Here is an 18,274-nt window from a genome sequence, read left to right on the forward strand (position 1 = left end):
AGAAAGATACCACAGAAACGTAGGTCCAAAACACACTGCAGAAATAATCCGGTTTGAGACCACTTTAGCTGCCCTTGCTCAGTGCTAGGGATTCCTGGGAATTGTAGTTTATTGTGGCACCAGAGCTCTCTGACAGAGAAAGCTAAATGTCTCACAAAACTACAGTTCCCAGAATTCCCTAGCATTGATCCACAGCAGTTAAAATGGTCTCAAACCAGATTATGTCTGCAGTGTGATTCGGATCATAGCTGCATGTAAAATGAAATACAAACATACATGACAGGTTAAATCAATTTTAAATCTTTTTTTATTGTACTTTTCTTTTAAATTTTAATATTGCATTTTTAATATTTTAGTATTGTATTGTAATATTGCATTTTATATGTTATATTACTGAAGTACTTCTAAATGTTTTATTGTCTTGTAAAGCACCATGTACATGGATGGCACTATAAAAATAAATGATAACAACAACAATTGTGACCAGCATATTTATCTTTCTGTCTCTAGATTTGCAATGATTTTATTCTATGGAGATATCTTTCCACTTGACACTGCTTTGGAAAGTCTAGCACTGAAGGCACTCAACAGTATAAACCAACCTTCTGGGATACTCCACACAACTCCTCCTATACTTATTTCAAGGGCTGCTATACAGCTGGTGATGAGGATACTGGAGGTTTGTAACCTTTTATCAAAATTAACACCATCTCCTCAATATACCATAATTGTTAAACAACAAATAAGATAAAAACTGCACTATGTAAAAAAGTGACATGCACATTAAACAGAGTGATAATTGCTGTAACTATTTCTTCTTAGGGTAGATTCCTCTCAGACCTCAGTTTTTGGAATGTTCTATGAAGTAGGACAGCTGTAAACGTATAAAATGGATGAACTAAAGGTCAGTTCTATAGAAAGTTCGCAAATTATGTGATAGGGATTGAAAAGAGGGATGGCTTGTAATACAGCAGGTCTGTGTAACCGCTCTGGACTAACAAGTTTAGTTCAGTGGGTGGGGAATCATAAAGGAAGAGGCTTTCTGCGGACTATTTGAGGGGGGGCAGATTTTAGAGATATAGCCATGTTATTCTGGAATAACAGTATGCAAAGGGATCTTTTAGCACCTTTGAGACTAACTGGGAGAACTACATTAAAGCATTAGCTTTCGTAGATTTGGTCTACTTCTTCAGATGCATGAAGTTAAATGGAGAGAGAGAGCTGGAGAGGGATGGAGCTGCTGTTCTTAGGAAGCAGGAATTTGGGGTTTAAAATGTTGAATTATTGGGTTCTTGGGGTCACACTGCACAGCATGAAGTCCTCAGAGAGACAGAAATGTTCAGAGAATGATTCCTTGACATTGGGAATCAGCAAAATGTCTTGGGTTGGTCCTGACGAGACTTTGGGCATGGAAAAGCAAACAAAATCCAAAAGAATTTGAATTACTTCAAGGCTGAAAAGACAGAGAACTCAGCCAATATACAGAATTGATTGTAGTCGATGTTACCACAGCTGTTCTGAATTCCAGATGATTGCAGGGAGGAAGGCTGGGAATGACAAAGGAAAATCTATGCGGAGCCAGGGGCAGGGAGAAATGCCTGAGCTCCACCTCCCTTCAATCTTGCAACACAAATAGGCAGCCTGCAGAAAGGAAGGAACCAGATGTACGCATGCAAATGTGCGCACACCAGAGCATTATGGGAGCAAAAATGGGGTGCAGATCAGGGATTGTGTGGTACCCCAAGACACAAATCGGCAAAGTGGAACATGGCAGCAGTGCCAATCTGTCAGGTGAAGCTCCCAGCAAGTCCTGCAGGCTGCTCACTGTGACCTGAGAGGGAGTGGGAGAGAGGGACCAGGAGGCATTCAGGCGGTTCCAACTCATACTTACCTGGCAGGGGAGACACCATGATCACGAAGGTGGTTTTCCCAGGGTGAGGCTCATCCATTGCACTCCGGGTGTGCTGACCCCTGCGATTTCCCCAAATGCGGGAAACTCGACTGCATAATTTGTGGTAGTGGGGGACTGCGTTCGCGCTTTCCCCTGATCATTCTTGGTTTAAAGACAGAAATTGATATGTTTTGTTTTGTTGTTTAACTGACTTGGACTCAATTTTATCTATTCGAGGACCCATTTGGTTATACATCTTGAACGACTCACTTTGATGCCCAGTTGTATATCTTTACATTTTGCAATTTTGTCTGTTTCTTGCATAGCTGTCCTTCCCATTCCAAGTTTTCTTCCTATTTCTTGACTTCAGTTTCCTGCTATCTTTACTCCTCCTCCTTCTGAGCCTAATCCTGAGTCTAAACTTTGGAAAGTCTACCCAACAGTATAGAATAAACATCTGGGAATCTCATAATCTGCTCCCCCTGTATTATTCTTAGGGCAGCCATGTATCTGATGACTAGTATTATGAGAATACTGGATGTATGTAAGTATTTATCAAAATTAACACCATACCCTAAATATACTGTAAATGCTAAACAGTACATAAGAAAAACTGCATTGTCTATGTAAAAAAGTAATATACAATTGAAACAGAAATAATTGCTTTAACTATTTCTTCTGGTGATAGATTCCTCTCAGACCTCAGTTTTTGGGAAGTTCTATGAAGAAGGACAGCTGTAAACATATCTCAATGTCAGTTCTATAGAAAGTTGGCCAATTCTCAGATAAGTATTGAAAAGAGGGATAGTATGTAATACACTGCCTAAATGGATAGTATGTGTCTCTGCAACTGCTCTGGACTAGCTGGTTTAGTCCAGTGGGTGGGAAGTCTTAAAGGAAGGGGCTTTTGGAGTACGGTTTGGGAGGGGGAGAATTCAGAGACACAGCCGTTTTCGTCTGGAATATGAGTATGCAAAGGGATGTTGAAGCACCTTTGGGACTATCAGGGAGAAAGACATTGTAGCACAAACTTTCATAGGCATGGTTTACTTCCTCAGATGCATGGAGTTAACTGGAGAGAGAGAGCTGGAGTTGCTGTTCACAAGGAGCAGAGATTTGGGCTTTAATCAGTGGGGCATTACTGGGTTCTTGGTGTCACACTAAACAGCATGAAGTTCTCAGGGACAGCAATATTCAGACAGAGAATGTTTCCTTGACATTAGGAATCAGGCAGCAAAAGTCTTGGGTCAGCCCTGACCAGACTGTGGGCTATGAAAAAGCAAGCAAGGGCCAAAACCCTTTTGATTTTGCAAAGCCCAGAGAACCAGAGAAGTCAGCCAATATACAAAATCAGCTACAATTGATGTTGCTGCCACACCCATTCTGCTTTCCAAACGGTGGGAATAAGGCTGCGAAAGACAGGAAAATCTATACAAAGCAGGAGGGGGAGGAAATGCCTGAGCTCCCCCTCAATTCAGTCTTGGAACACCAATGGGATGCCTGCAATTGCCATAGAAAGGAAAGGCCAGACACAAGCATGCAAATGTGCGCATGCCAGAGCATTATGGGAGAAAAATGGGGTGCAGGTCAGGGATTGTGTGGTACCTCAAGACACAAATCAGCAAAATGGAACATGACAGCAGTGCCAATCTGTCAGGTGAAGCTCCCAGCAAGTCCTGCAGGCTGGTCACTGTGACCTGAGAGGGAGTGGGAGAGAGGGACCAGAAGGGATGACTGGGGCTGCAACTCATACTTACCTGGCAGGGGAGACACCATGATCACGAAGGTGGTTTTCCCAGGGTGAGGCTCATCCATTGCACTCCGGGTGTGCTGACCCCTGCGATTTCCCCAAATGCGGGAAACTCGACTGCATAATTTGTGGTAGTGGGGGACTGCGTTCGCGCTTTCCCCTGATCATTCTTGGTTTAAAGGTAGAAATTGACATGTTACTTTGTTGTAGTTAAACTGCCTTGGATTTGACAATCATCTTGGCTTGCAGAGACCTTTCAGGCTTGACCTGTTCTATGACCCATTTGTTTGTCATTTGGTGATGCACAAGATATCCTCAGCACTCTTCTCCAGCACCACTTCTCAAATGAGTTCATTTTCTTACTGTCCTCCTTCTCCACTATCCAGCTCTCACATCCCTACCTGGTGATGGGGAATATAATGGCTTTGACAGTTCTAACTTTAGTGCTCACTTGTGTATCTTTACACTTTAGGATCTTGTCTAGTTCTTTCATGACTGTCCTTTCCATTCCTAGTTTTCAGCTGGTTTGTTGACTGCAGTCACGTTTCTGATCAATGTTTGTTCGAAGCTATGGGAACACTTTGACTATTTCAATTTTCCTCATTGTTTAGGTTTATGTATATCTTCTGTGATGATTATTTCTATTTTGTTTTATGTTCTGCATTACCATAAGTCTACCTTTGCACTTTCTTCTTTGACCTTCCTTAGTAATTGTTCCAAGTCTGCGGTAATCTTCCACTAATAGTGTGGTGTCATCCACATATATTTGATTGTTGACACTTATTCCTCCTCTCTTCACCTGAGTCTAAACCTGTTCTTCATATGATATTTTGAGCATGCAAGTTGAACAAATGGGATGATAAAATGCAGCCTTGCCTGACCCCTTTGCCAATTGGGAACTCTTCTATTTCTCCATATTCTATTCTGACAGTAGCCTCTTGTCTTAGGTACAGATTTCTCATCAGGACTATCAGATGTATGGGCATACCCATGTCTTTAAGAGCCATGCATAACTTTTCATGATCTATGTAGTCAAACGTTTTGCTATAGTCTATAAATCACATGCTGATTTTTAGGTATTTATTTATTTACTTTGGAATTCCTTGGTACACCCCATTAGCCATTATATATTTGCAGTGTGGTTCCCTAGTGTCTAAATCTTTCTTGAATCCTCCTTGCACCTCTGGGATATCTATCTCCAAGTATGATTAGAGCCTGTGCAGCAGAATTTTAACTATAATTTTGCATGCGTGAGAAATAAATGCTATGGTCCTATAGACATTGTAGCATTAGCTTTCATATACTTGGTCTACTTCCTCCTATGCTGGAGATAGAGAGTCGGAGTGGACTGGAGCTGCTGCTCCCAGGGAGTAGGAACTTGGGGTTTGACCAGTGGGGAATTACAGGGTTCTTGGTGTCACACTGCACAGGATGAAGTTCTCAGAGAGACAGAAGTGTTCAGAGAATGATTCCTTGACATTGGGAATGAGGCAGCAAAATGTCTTGCATCAAACCTGACCAGCACCTAGAAGGCAGTGGGGAACATTTGGGGCAAACTTTTTTGTTTGTTTGTTTGTTTGTTTGTTTTGCAGAGGGTGTTTTGGGAAGTGCACCCTCCAAGGTCTCCTAGTGGGCTAATGGAGCTGTCTGGCCTCCCACAGTTGCCAGCCCCTGATCTAGATTCAGTGGGGTTGGAACAATTGTCCTCTAGATTTTGTCAGCACCAGTGTGGCATAGTAGTTTGAGTGTTGAACTGCACCCCTTAGACTAGGGTTTGATTCCCCGCTCAACTATGAAACCCACTGAGTGGCCTTGGGCAAATTCATGCTCTCAGCCTCAGGGGAAGGCAATGGCAAACCTCCTCTGAACAAATCATGCCAAGAAAACCACATGATAGGGTCGCCTTAGGATCACCATAGGTTGCAATCGACTTAAAGGCACACAACAACAACAACAACATAGCTGATCTTAAGCAATGCTGGGACCTGTTCTTTAGCAGCACTGGGGTATGTGATCATTGCTTTAACTATTTCTTCTTAGACTAAATGCCCCTCAGACCCCAGTTTTTGGAAAGTTCTGTGAAGGACAGTTACAAACTTTTAAAAATGGATCATCTAAAGGTAAACTCTATACAGTGTTAGAAAATTCTGTAATATGCATTGAAATGAGGGATGGTTTATAGTTTGTTGTTGTTTTTGTTGTTGTACAAGTCATTTCTGACTTATGGCGACGCTAAGGTGAACCTATCATCAGGATTTCGTGACAAGATTTATTCAGAGGTGGTTTGCCAATGCCCACCCCTAAAGATGAGAGCATGAGGGCAGAACCTTCTAGCTGGCTACAAGGCATCACCAAGTTTGAGTAGGGGTCTGACAGATTAGCCAGCTAATAAATCACACTGAGTACTACTTCCACTAACAAATGGCACTGTTTTAAAGGTTGTTTTAGCGCATTTGGTTTTGGTTTTAAAAATGGAAATTGGGATGGGAATATGAGTAGTACTGGCCAGAGGAAGATATGGCGATGGCAGGGTCACATGCTCTTACAGAGGAAGGAGAGAGAGATGTTTAATAGCTATCTCACCTTCCAGTCACCCTGCCAGCCTAGGGAAATTGGGAGTGTAAGCCAGGCCATCCACAAAACCTCACCTTGCCCTTGTATAATGCCAGGTCAGTTAAAAATAAATCACGTATCATCTATGACTTCCTCAAGGAGGGAGCTGACCTGGCATGCTTTACAGACACCTGGCTGGGAGCTGACAGTGGTCCAACATGAGCACAGGCTCTCCAAGCTGGGTACTGTAGGCAGGTGGGGTAGCTGTGTCTACAATGACCACCTCAGCCTGAGCAGAGTACTTATCAGGGAGCTGAGCCACATTGAGTATGTATACCTGAGCCTGAAAACCAGGGATAGACTGGGGGATTCTGTTAGTGTACCATCCACCCTGCTACCTATCAGACACCCTCAGAGAACTGGGAAGGATGACAACTAAAACACAGATGGAGGAAAACTCGACTTTTGTGCAACAAGACATGTTATAGAGAAAATCTTTGCTCAGTACATGTAGCAATGAAAGCTTTCTGTTTTGCATGTATTGCACAAGTGAATTCACGTCCAGCTGAGATGTTCAGGGTAGTGAGAGGTCTAACTCAGGCACTTTTGCCCTTGAACCCAAATAGAACCTTCAGTAGCTCGCTGTGTTGCTTTTATTAACCATTTTGCAGATTAAAATCTCTCACATAAGAGCCGACTTAAATACCATAATTGGAGTGGAAGGGGATAAACAGACTGCCCCTTTGGAGCGGCCTGCTCCTGCCTCTTTCAGTACCAGATCGGGGCCACGACAACTACATGCCACAGCCCCGATCTGGCATTTCCCTGATGCTAAAAGGAACAACAAAATGCTGCTCCTTTTCGTGCCGGGGAAAAGTGCCTTTGCCACTGCAGCTGCACTTTTTGGCTCTCCTTTTGTCACTGTGTCATCTGGACGTAGTGTCAAAAGAGCGCCAGGACACTGCCTGCCATGTGAACGGCATACAATATGATGGCAGCATCAGGACATATGTCATATGGACACCACATCCCCACTCTGCCCTGAGGGTAGCATATAACGCCAGTCTGTACAGCCTCGAAGTCAATAATGAGGTGTCCGGTGACTGTGAGTGGGATTACACTGGATCAGTTTCAGATGGTGAGTACTGCTGATGTGGACAAGCTGTCAGGGCAAGTGAGGAAGACAACTTTATTTCTGTCCCTCTTGGTTGGTCGTCCAATTGTACTTGTACAGTCTTGGGCACGGGGAGAATTCAGAGACATAACTGTGTTAGTCTGGAATATGAGTATGCAAAGGGATCTTGTCACACCTTTGAGAATAACTGGGAGAAAGACATTGTAGCACAAACCTTCATAGACTTGGTTTACTTCCTCAGACGCATGGCGTTAACTGGAGAGAGAGTTGGAGAGGAATGGAGCTGCTGTTCCCGGGGAGCAGGAATTTGGGGTTTAATCAGTGGGGCATTACTGGGTTCTTGGTGTCACACTAAACAGCATGAAGTTCTCAGAGACAGCAATATTCAGACAGAGAATGATTCCTTGACATTAGGAATCAGGCAGCAAAAGTCTTGGGTCAGCCCTGACGAGACTGAGGGCTATGGAAAAGCAAGCAAGAACCAAAAGCATTTTGATTTTTCAAAGGCTAACCAGAAAACTCAGCCAATATATGAAATCAGCTACAATTGATGTTACTGCTTCAGCCATTCTGGTTTCCAGATGCTGGGAATACGGCTGCGAAGACAGAGAAAAATCTATACAAAGCAGAAGGAGGAGGAAATGCCTGAGCTCCACCTCCCTTCTGTCTTGCAACACCAATGGGAAGCTTGCAATTGCCATAGAAAGGAAGAGACCAAACACAAGCATGCAAATGTGCACACGCCAGGGCATTATGGGAGAAAAAAACGTGGTGCAGATCAGGGATTGTGTGGTACCCCAAGACACAAATCAGCAAAGTGGGCCATGACAACAGTACCAATCTATCAGGTGAATCTCCCAGCAAGTCCTGCAGGTTGGTCACCGTGACCTGAGAGGGAGTGGGAGAGAGGGACCAGGAGGCATTCAGGCGGTTCCAACTCATACTTACCTGGCAGGGGAGACACCATGATCACGAAGGTGGTTTTCCCAGGGTGAGGCTCATCCATTGCACTCCGGGTGTGCTGACCCCTGCGATTTCCCCAAATGCGGGAAACTCGACTGCATAATTTGTGGTAGTGGGGGACTGCGTTCGCGCTTTCCCCTGATCATTCTGGTTTAAAGATAGAAAATAATACACTCAGGTGTTTTCCTTGTTCATAATCAGAAGCATACTAAGCTTTCTTCACATTAATTTCCTAGACATGGTCTATAAAAATCCTAGTGTAATTAAATAATATTATTCATATTAATGTAATATATGTGTTGTTGTTTTGTACCCTGAAGCCATTTTCAACTTATGGCAACCGTAAGGTAAACCTGCAAGCCACATACTCTCAGCCTCAAGTGAAGGAAGTGGTAAACCTCTTGTGACAAAATTTTTACCAAGAGAACCTCATGATAGTTTCACCTTAGGGTCGGCACATAACACCAACACCAACATGACAAACCTATCATGGGGTTTTCTTGGCAATGTTTGTTCAGAGTAGGTTTGCCTTTGCCTTCCTCTGAGGCTGAGAGAGTGTACCTTGCCCAAGGTCATGCACTGGGTTTTGATGGGTGAGCAGAGACTTGAACCCTGGTTTCCAGAGTCCAACATTAAAACCGTTACACCATGCTCACTCTCAGTGTCTACAGAAAACATGCAGATGAGCTGTGTTGGCCATTTAACAAATACAAACAAAAATCCATCAGTGATACCTTTATTGGCCAAGTATATTGTACATTTCGGTTGGCCAATAAAATGATCACTGACGGATTTCTCAGTGTCTACGTTAGACCAAATAAAAGGTCACACATACAGGTATATCTCAGTTAATGAAGTAGATACATTTCTAGACATGACTACTTTTATAGAAAATTTAGTAGCGCAGGCTGAAATAACATAGAAAAATAAAGATTGGCTCCTATACCATAAAAAGGGATAATTCAACACAGTTTAGAACACTTTCCCCCATAAAGCTAACAATGTGCCCATATGTGGAAAAGGAACAACAACAAACAGGTTACATAGACTGTTCATATCTGACAAAAAATGGTTGAACTTTCCTAGACTATATGAAAGCTTCCTCCAAAAATTCATGTAACAATTTTTAGTTTCTTCAGCTCTCTGATTTCTGATGATTTCCCTTTTGTTGGCCAAATTTCTGGGTCTCTGCTCTGTGTGTGTGTGTGTGTGTGTTTTAGCATGCTGAATGTAGCTGATGAGGAAACTAATCTAGTTGTTAACCGCCTGCAAATTCAGGCCCATGGCCTCTCTGAATCTACCCATATGGCATGCAGTCTTCCTCTCTTTCTACCCTCTTCCTTTCCTAGTAATATTGGCCTGTTACAGACAGCCAAAATAAAGCTGCTTCGAGTCACAGTGGAGGTATGGTGTTTCAATGATGCATGCATCCTAAGAGTCCAGAAGTTGCACCAAAGCCACGCTCCAGCCCTAAGGACTGGAGCGTGGCTTTGGTGTGGCTTCTGGACTCTTAGGATGCATGCATCATTGAAACACTATACCTCCACTGTGACTCGAAGCAGCTTTATTTTGGCTGTCTGTAACAGGCCATTGTCTTTTCTAATGAGTCATGCCCTCGTGATGTGGTCAAAGTATGATAACCTCAAATTTATCATCATGGCTTCCAGGGAGATTTCTGACTCGATCTGTTCAAGGATGCATTTGTTTATCTTCTTGGCCATCCATGGTATACATAGAACTCTTCTCCAGCATCGCATCTCAAAAGAATCGATTTTCTTCCTATCTTCTTTCTTAACTGTCCGGCTCTCACATCCATACATGGTGATGGGGAATATAATGGTTTGGTCTATCCTCATTTTAGGGCTAAACTGTATATCTTCACACTATGATCTTGTCCAGTTCCTTCATAGCTGCCCTTTCCATTCCTAGTCTTCTTCTGGTTTATTGACTTCAGTTTCCATTCTGATCAATGTTTGATCCTAAGTATGGGAAATCTTTAACTAATCCGATTTTTTCATTGTCTAGGTTGAATTTATGTATTTCTTACATGAACATTATTTCCATTTTCTTTATGTTCAGCATTAAGCCTGCCTTTGCATTTTCTTCTTTGACCTTCCTTAGTAATTTTTCCAAGTCTGAGATGTTTTCTGCTAGTAGTATGGTGTCACTGATATATTTTAGATCATTGGTTCCCAACCTTCCTAATGCCGTGACCCTTTAATACAGTTCCTCATGTTGTGGTAAGGTTGCCATAAGTCAGGACCTCCAAACCGGGACAAATGTAGGACACATTTTTTAAAAAAATGTAGGACATGCGAAAAATTTGATGATTTTTTTAAAAATGTTAATGTAAATGCATGTTTCTTAGGCATGATCAAAATGGAGGACATTTGGGCATTATTCCATTATTTCTGGCCAAACACCCCCAACCTCCATTCCAAAACACACACAGCAGCACATTTGGGCATTTCACATGGCTTTACTTAACATGGCCTCTTGCATCAGAGGCTCATTCCATAACCAAACCCCTTGGGTTTAACACTTAGCATGGTTTAACATGGCTTATGCATATTGAACATGTCAAGGTGGTTTCACAGTTCTTCCACCAAGTGTACTTCTCAGAAGTGTGTACTTGGTCAAGGGACTTTGGTTTTTCTTCACTGTGCATGAGTTTGTAAAAATCACAGCAATTTACATTGGCCATGCATCAGACTAGGCTTGCTGATATCAATATCACCATTAAAGAACCAAAAACACACAGAAAAGGCACTTTGGAAAGTCACACTCTCTTGGCTTCAGAAACAGTGCCTGCATGCCTCTCAAGCTGACTTGTATCCATCAGCATCATCATCATCACACTGTCACTGTCAAGACAAGGGAGACTTGTTAGCATTAAAAGCACCCAAAACACACTTTGGAAGGTGACACTCTCTCAGCTTCAGAAACAGTGCCTGCATGCCTCTCAAGCTGACTCATATCATCATCATCATCATCATCCTATCATTGTCAAAACAAGGGAGACTTGTTAGCAATTAAAGCATGCAAAACAAAATTTAAAAAACCCTTGAGGCCTCTGGCCACTCACCACATCCTCCTGCTCCCCCCCTCCTCCTCGTCCTTCTTCCGCTCCTTCTGCTCCCCCCTCCTCCTCTTCCTCCTCCTCTTCCTTCTTCTCCTCCCCCCTCCTCCATGCGCCACGTGGCCTGGGAGTGGGGCAGAGGAGAAGGAGGTGAGGGCGCGGGGGCACGCGGGGAGGGCAGTGGGGAGGGCGGCGCGGAGGTGCATGGGGAGGCGGGGAGGGCAGTGCGGGGGCGCGCAGGGAGGGCGGCATGAGGAGGGCGGCGCGTGGAGAGGCAGGGAGGGCAGTGCCAAAACCGGGAAATTCCCGGTTGCAGCCGGATTATGGCAACCCTATGTTGTGGTGACCCCCAATCATAAAAGGAGTGGTGTCTCAGTTCCTAAAACCAACGGAAATATGTGTTTTCCAATGGTCTTAGGTGACCCCCAAAGGGATTGCGGCACACAGGTTGACAACCACTTTCTTAGATAGTTCATCTTCCTACCTCCTAACTTCACCCCTCCTCCTTCTGAGTGTAAACCTGCTTTTCATATTATATTTTCTGCATACAAGTTGAACATATATGATGATAGGATTCAGCCTTCTTGCCTGACCCCTTTGCCAATTGGGAACCATTTTGTTTCTCTGTATTCTGCTCTAACAGTAGTCTCTTGTCTTAAGTAGAGATTTCTCATCAGGACTATCAGATGTAGGGGCATACCCATGTCTTCAAGAACCATGCATAACTTTTCATGATCTATGTAGTCAAACACTTTGCTATAGTCTGTAAATCACATGCTGATTGATTGATTAATTGATTGATTGATTGATTTTGGAATTCAGATACTTGTCTTGGCCATCCGTGATCAGAGCTATGGTAAAACAATCACAAAGCCCCAAGCGTTTTAATTTTGAACAGCTGAATATAGTAAGAAGCCCAGCCAATGTACACAGCTACTGTCGTTGTGTAGTTGCTGCAGCCATTCCTATTTGGAGTGTGTTGGTGGGGCAAGGTGAGTAGGGTGACCAAATGTCCTAACTACAAAGGAGGAAAAGGCAATATGAAATGTAGGACATTCAAGAAAAATGGAGGACACGACCAAATGAAACCTAAAACACTAAAATAAATAAAACAAAATAATTAAATTAAATTAAATAGAGCAAATAAAATAAAAATTAAAAATGCTAAAATAAATATAATTAATTAATTAATTAAAATGAAATAAATAGAATGGAATAATTAAAATTAAATTTAAAAACACTAAAATAAAATAAATCCATGCCTCTTAGGTCCAAGGCACACTGCAGAAAAAATCCAGTTTAAGACTGTTTAACTGCCCTGGCTCAATGCTATGGAATTCTGGGAACTGTAATGTTGTGAGGCATTTAGCCTTCTGTGTCAGAGAACTCAGGTGCCACAATAAGCTACAATTTCCAGAAATCCCTAGCACTGAGCCAGGGCAGTTAAAGCAGTCTCAAACTGGATCATTTCTGACTGCAGTGTGTTTTGGACCTTAGTCATGTTCAAAGGAGGACATTTTGTTTATTCTTCCTGGACAGAAGGTTGAAATGGAGGGCAGGTCCCAGAAAAGGAGGGTGTCTTGACATCTTGGACATCTTTCTAAATTTGCATCAATGCATGCAAGTTGGTAAAAGGGTGACCAGATGTCTTAAATGCCAAGGAGGACTAAGCACCTCAAGATATGGAGGGCAATCTAGAAAAGATGTAGGACATTCAAGAAAAATGGGGTTTTATTCTGTTGTATTGTATGGATTTCATTGATGTAAGCCACCTCCATCTTGTTGGAGAGGCTGGGTAGAAATAATTTATTATTATTATTATTATTATAAAATGCATGTTCATGCTTCTTGGTCATGCTCAAAATGGAGGACATTTGGGAATTCCGCTTGGGCAGGAAGGCTGAAATGGAGGACATCATGTCCTGGAAAAAGAGGACCTCTGGTTACCCAGTGCCTTGGAAATGAGGAGCCCCCTGGGTGTTGTTGGACTGCAGCTACCATCATCCCCAACATCTGTGTGGGCAGTGGTGAGAGATGATGCAGGGGTTTGCAGTCAGGATGACTACAGACCCTCACTGCAAAGGAGGACAAGGCACTGCAAGATGTAGGACATTCAAGAAAAATGTAGGGCATTAGCAAATAAAACCTAGCAACATTAATATATAGGTAAATTCATGCTTGACTGGACAGAAGGCTGAAAATTATTAATTTATTATATTTTCAGTCCATGGATCTTTGAATCTGTGGATGGAGAATCTGTTGATACGAAACGCTGACTAACTTCTGTCGCTTCATCCCTTCCTGTATGGAGTGTGTTTAGAGGGAGGGGCTCTGAGGAGGAGAGAGCAGAGGGAGAACAGTCTGAGCCACGCCCCCTTCCCTCCTGGAGCACCAATGGGAAGCCGAACCAGGGAGGAAACCTCCGCGCCACCCAATCCGAGGCGGGCATGCAAATATCCCCACCCCGCTGCATTGTGGGAGGACAGAGAGGGCCTAGATGGGGGTCTGTGGGAGGGGCCCGAGGACCAGGTGTGGGAAGAGGGTCAGGGGCAGAGGGAGGGGGTCTGTGGGGGTCTATTTTGGACCATCCCCATAAGGTTCACCGTGACCTGGAAGGGAGTGGGCAAGAGGGACCAGGAGGAATGGCTGGCTGTTAACTGCATATACTTTCCTGCCAGGGGCAGCGTTATAATTTTGTAGATGCAATATGTGTTGGGTGCCTTCACTTTCCTGTCGTTGTTGGAATCAGTAATAGAAGAGTTGCAATAGCCCATCTAGTCTAACGTTATTCTGGCATGCAGGAACTCACACTCGAAGGATTTCTTACAGATGGCCATCCAGCCTCTGTTTAAAGAAAGAGCAAGAGTACTTTTCTTCTTATATTTTCCTAATGTCTGATTTATGGTGGCCAATAGGAGAAGCCATCATGGGGTTTCCTTGGCAAGGTTTGTTCAGAGGAGGTTTGCCATTGCCTTCTCCTGAGGAGGCTGAGAGAGTGTGACTTCCCTAAGGTCACTCAATAGGTTTCCATGGCCAAACAGGGATTCAAACCCTGGTCTCTAGAGTCTCAATCCAACGCTCCAACCACAGTGGCTCTTGAAAAGAGTATGCTCCTGACTTTTCCTTAGTCTTTTATTTGCACCCCAAGAGTGTAGTGGTTTGAGCATTGGGCTGCGACTGTGGGGACCAGGGTTCGAATCCTAGCTCAGCCATGGGAACCCAGTGGGTGACCATGGGCAAGTCACACCTTCTCAGCTTCAGAGGATGGCAGTGGCAATTCCTCTCTGAACAATTCTTGCCAAGGAAACCCTATGATAGGATCCTTTAGAGTCGCCATAAATCAGAAAGCACTTGAAGGCATGTATCATCATCATCATCATCAACAACAACAACAAATGAAATAATCTTAGCATACCTTTAGGCCATTTTGAGCATGACCGAGAAGCATGAACTTGCATTTTATATTAGTGTTTTTAGGTTTTATTTTGTCATGTCTCCCATTTTTCTTGACTGTCCTACATCTTGAACATCACACATCGCACCTTTAGGCTACGTGTATAAGGTATATATGAAATATAGGTTAATTTTGTGTTCAGACTTGGATCCCATCACCAAAATATCTCATTATGTACATACATGAAAACACAGGTATTGCAACATCCAAAGAGAAAAATCCTAAACACCTCTGGCCCCAAGCATTTTGAGCCAAGGGAATACAAGAGTCCTTGCTGCTGCACATAAAATAAAAGGAATTTTCTCAGAGAGGTTTTTGAATCCAGAAAAACTGACTTTTGAAAACCAGATGTATTCCTTTTATACTTTAACTGACCACAGTAAACATCTGAAAGATCCGTATCGCTTTCGGCAGCTCTTTGAAAATTTAGGGCAAGGGCCCTGGTTTGCATCTATCTGATTCTTGTTAAATTCTGTCCCACTCCCACAACTGTATAAATATGCTTTATGCCTCAAGCAGACAGAAAGAAAATCAACTCATTTGAAATGTGGTGCTGGAGAAGAGTACTTAAGATATGGTGAACAGCCAAGAAGACAAACAAATGGGTTCTTGAACAGATCAAACCAGGGCTCTCCTTGGAAGCTAAGATGATCAAGTTGAGACTATCATGCTTTGGCCACAGAATGAGAAGGCATGGGTCACTAGAAAAAATAATGCTGGGAAAGATAGAGGGTGGAAGAAAGAGGGAAGACCGCAGACAAGATGCATAGATTCGATCAGGGCGGTTATGGGCAGGGGCTTGCAGGATCTGGGCAAGATTGCAGTGGCGGATAGGGATCCTTGGAGATGTCTCATCCACAGGGGTGCCGCGAGTCAGAACCTAAGGCAGCTAACTTTCAAGCCTTGTACATCTGGATACTGCATTCCTGTTTCAAGTGTGTGTGATGGTGGTGGAGAACAATACTTTCCCAAAGAGGGAGGCAGAGAATTGCCTGAACTCAGCCTCCCTTCTCTCTTACTCAGCATCAGTTGGCGCATTCCTCAAGGCTATTGAAAGAAGGAAGGAAGAAACCAGGTGTGAGCATGCAAATGTATGCACACCCAAGCATTGTGGGAGCAAAAAGCAGGGTGCAGATCAGGGATTCTGTAGCACCCCAAGATATAAAATCAGCAAAGTGGGTCAGGGCAGGGCAGCATATTTCTCTCTCACATAAAACTCAGGTGAAACCAGTCCTGAAGGGAGGTCACCGTGACCTGAGAGGGAGTGGGAGAGAGGGACCAGGAGGCATTCAGGCGGTTCCAACTCATACTTACCTGGCAGGGGAGACACCATGATCACGAAGGTGGTTTTCCCAGGGTGAGGCTCATCCATTGCACTCCGGGTGTGCTGACCCCTGCGATTTCCCCAAATGCGGGAAACTCGACTGCATAATTTGTGGTAGTGGGGGACTGCGTGCGCGCTTTCCCCTGATCAGTCTGGTTTAAAGATAGAAAATACTATTTTTCTTGTTATGCTCATCCAAATCATGACCATAAGTCAGTGATGTCCAAACTCTGGCCCTCCAGTTGTTTTGGACTTCAGCTCCCAGAAGCCTCAGCCACCTTGGCCAATGATCTGGGATGCTGGGCGCTGAAGTCCAAAACGCCTGGAGGCCAGAGAACATCGCTGCCATAAGTTGAACCTATCTTGGGTTTTTCTTGCTAAGATTTGTTCATAGGAGGTTTGCCATTGCCTTCTCCTGAGGCTGAGAGAGTGTGACTTGCCCAAGGTCACCAAGTGGGTTTCCATGGCCAAGCAGGGAATTGAACCTTGGTCTCTGGAGTCATAATCCAACACTCAGACCACTACGCAACAACACTAGCTCTTGAAAAGAGTACAGTGGGCCCGGAGTTCCAGGATCCAAACTCCGTGGATGCTCAAGTCCCATTAAATACAATGGCAGAGCAAAATGGTGTCCCTGATATAAAATGGAAAATCAAGGTTTGGTATTTGGAATTTATACTTGTCTGGTGTACAAACTATGGAGTCTATCTCATAAATAGGAAATTACAGAGGAAGACTGGAAAGAGAAACTGCTGAACTAAATTATTTTCACAAATTTAAATCTATTAGCAGAGGTATGTAGGAACAACGAAAGTGGCTTCATGGCACACTACATATATTACAGGTTAAGTCTCCCTTATCCAGAAGTCTGAAACTTTAGAATATTCCCAAAACCAAAACGTTTGTCATGTGTGACTGGGATAGTGACACCTTTCCTTTCTCCCAATGTACACAAACATTGGTCCAAAACACACTGCAGAAATAATCCAGTTTGAAACTGCTTTAACTGCCTTGGCTCAGTGCTAGGGAATCCTGGGAATTGTAGTTTATTGTGGCACCAGAGCTCTCTGACAACGAAGGCTAAATGTCTGACAGAACTACAGTTCCCAGGATTCCCTAGCACTGAGCCAGGGCACTTAAAGCAGTCTCAAATATGCTTTATGCCTGAAGCCTTAATATCTCTGGGTACTGCCTCTGAAAAAGTGGGTTTATATACACAAAACCTCAAGCTGCCCAGTTTTGAGCAGAAAGGCAGTGTATAGAGACAGCTCCTCCTCTATGGGCAGCAGGTAAATTCAGTGCTGAGGACTGGAAAGAAAATAAGATTATAATGATTTCATATGAACTTGTGATATTCCTATGTAGCCACTAATTGGTTTGACTCATTGGGTGGGGAATCCTAAAAGAAAGGACTCTTCTTGTTAAATTTTGGAAAAGAAAAGAGAGCTGAAGTGGGTGAAGCTGATCTGTGCCAAGGAGCAAATATTTAAGATTTTCTCATCTTGATTTACGGTTTGAACTTGCAGGGTCTCTATGGATGCAAAGGGATCTTGTAGCACCTTTGAAACTAACTATGAGAATGAAGTTGCAGCATGAGTTTTTGTAAAGTTGGTCTACTTGCTCAGATATGACCAAGTAGACCAAGTCGAACGCAACTCATGGTGACTCTGCGGATGAGCCATCTCCAAGATCTCTGTCCCCCCAGCCTCTCTGCTCAGGTCCTTCAGGCCAAGGCCTGTGTCCTGTCTGATTGAGACTCTGATTGAGTCTGCTATGTGATCTTCCTCTCTTTCTCCTGCCTTCCACCTTTCCTAGCATCAATGCCTTTTCTAATGATTCATTATTCCTCATGATGTGGCCAAAGTATGACAGCATCAAGTTATCCTGGCTTCCAAGCAGAACTAAGGGTTGATCTGCTCTAGGACCCATTTGATTGCCCTTTTGGCCATCCATGGTAACCCCAGCACTCTTCAACAGCACCCCATCTCAGATTAGTTGATTTTCCTCCTATCAGCTTTCTTCACTGTCCAGCTCTCACATCCATACATGGTGATAAGGAATACAATAGCTTGGACTATTCTCACTTTAGTTTTCAGAGTTACGTCTTTACACGTTATGATCTTGT

At 43.5% G+C, this 18,274-nt stretch overlaps 4 non-coding genes across 4 annotated transcripts; all 4 read left to right on the forward strand.

The window, feature by feature from the left end:
* The first annotated feature begins 1,883 nt into the window (after positions 1–1,883).
* Positions 1,884–2,047, forward strand: LOC149323056 (U1 spliceosomal RNA). Its single transcript, XR_016279610.1, has one exon. It is a non-coding gene; the product is annotated as a U1 spliceosomal RNA (small nuclear RNA).
* A 1,593-nt stretch (positions 2,048–3,640) lies between these two features.
* Positions 3,641–3,804, forward strand: LOC149323057 (U1 spliceosomal RNA). Its single transcript, XR_016279611.1, has one exon. It is a non-coding gene; the product is annotated as a U1 spliceosomal RNA (small nuclear RNA).
* A 4,465-nt stretch (positions 3,805–8,269) lies between these two features.
* LOC149323058 (U1 spliceosomal RNA) lies at positions 8,270–8,433 on the forward strand. The gene has a single exon (XR_016279612.1). It is a non-coding gene; the product is annotated as a U1 spliceosomal RNA (small nuclear RNA).
* A 7,698-nt stretch (positions 8,434–16,131) lies between these two features.
* LOC149323059 (U1 spliceosomal RNA) lies at positions 16,132–16,295 on the forward strand. The gene has a single exon (XR_016279616.1). It is a non-coding gene; the product is annotated as a U1 spliceosomal RNA (small nuclear RNA).
* Positions 16,296–18,274: the final 1,979 nt, after the last annotated feature.

Source organism: Sceloporus occidentalis, unplaced genomic scaffold (genome assembly GCF_023333645.1).
Source record: "Sceloporus occidentalis isolate IW3139 unplaced genomic scaffold, rSceOcc1.0.p SCAF_1, whole genome shotgun sequence".
Classification (NCBI taxonomy): domain Eukaryota; kingdom Metazoa; phylum Chordata; class Lepidosauria; order Squamata; family Phrynosomatidae; genus Sceloporus; species Sceloporus occidentalis.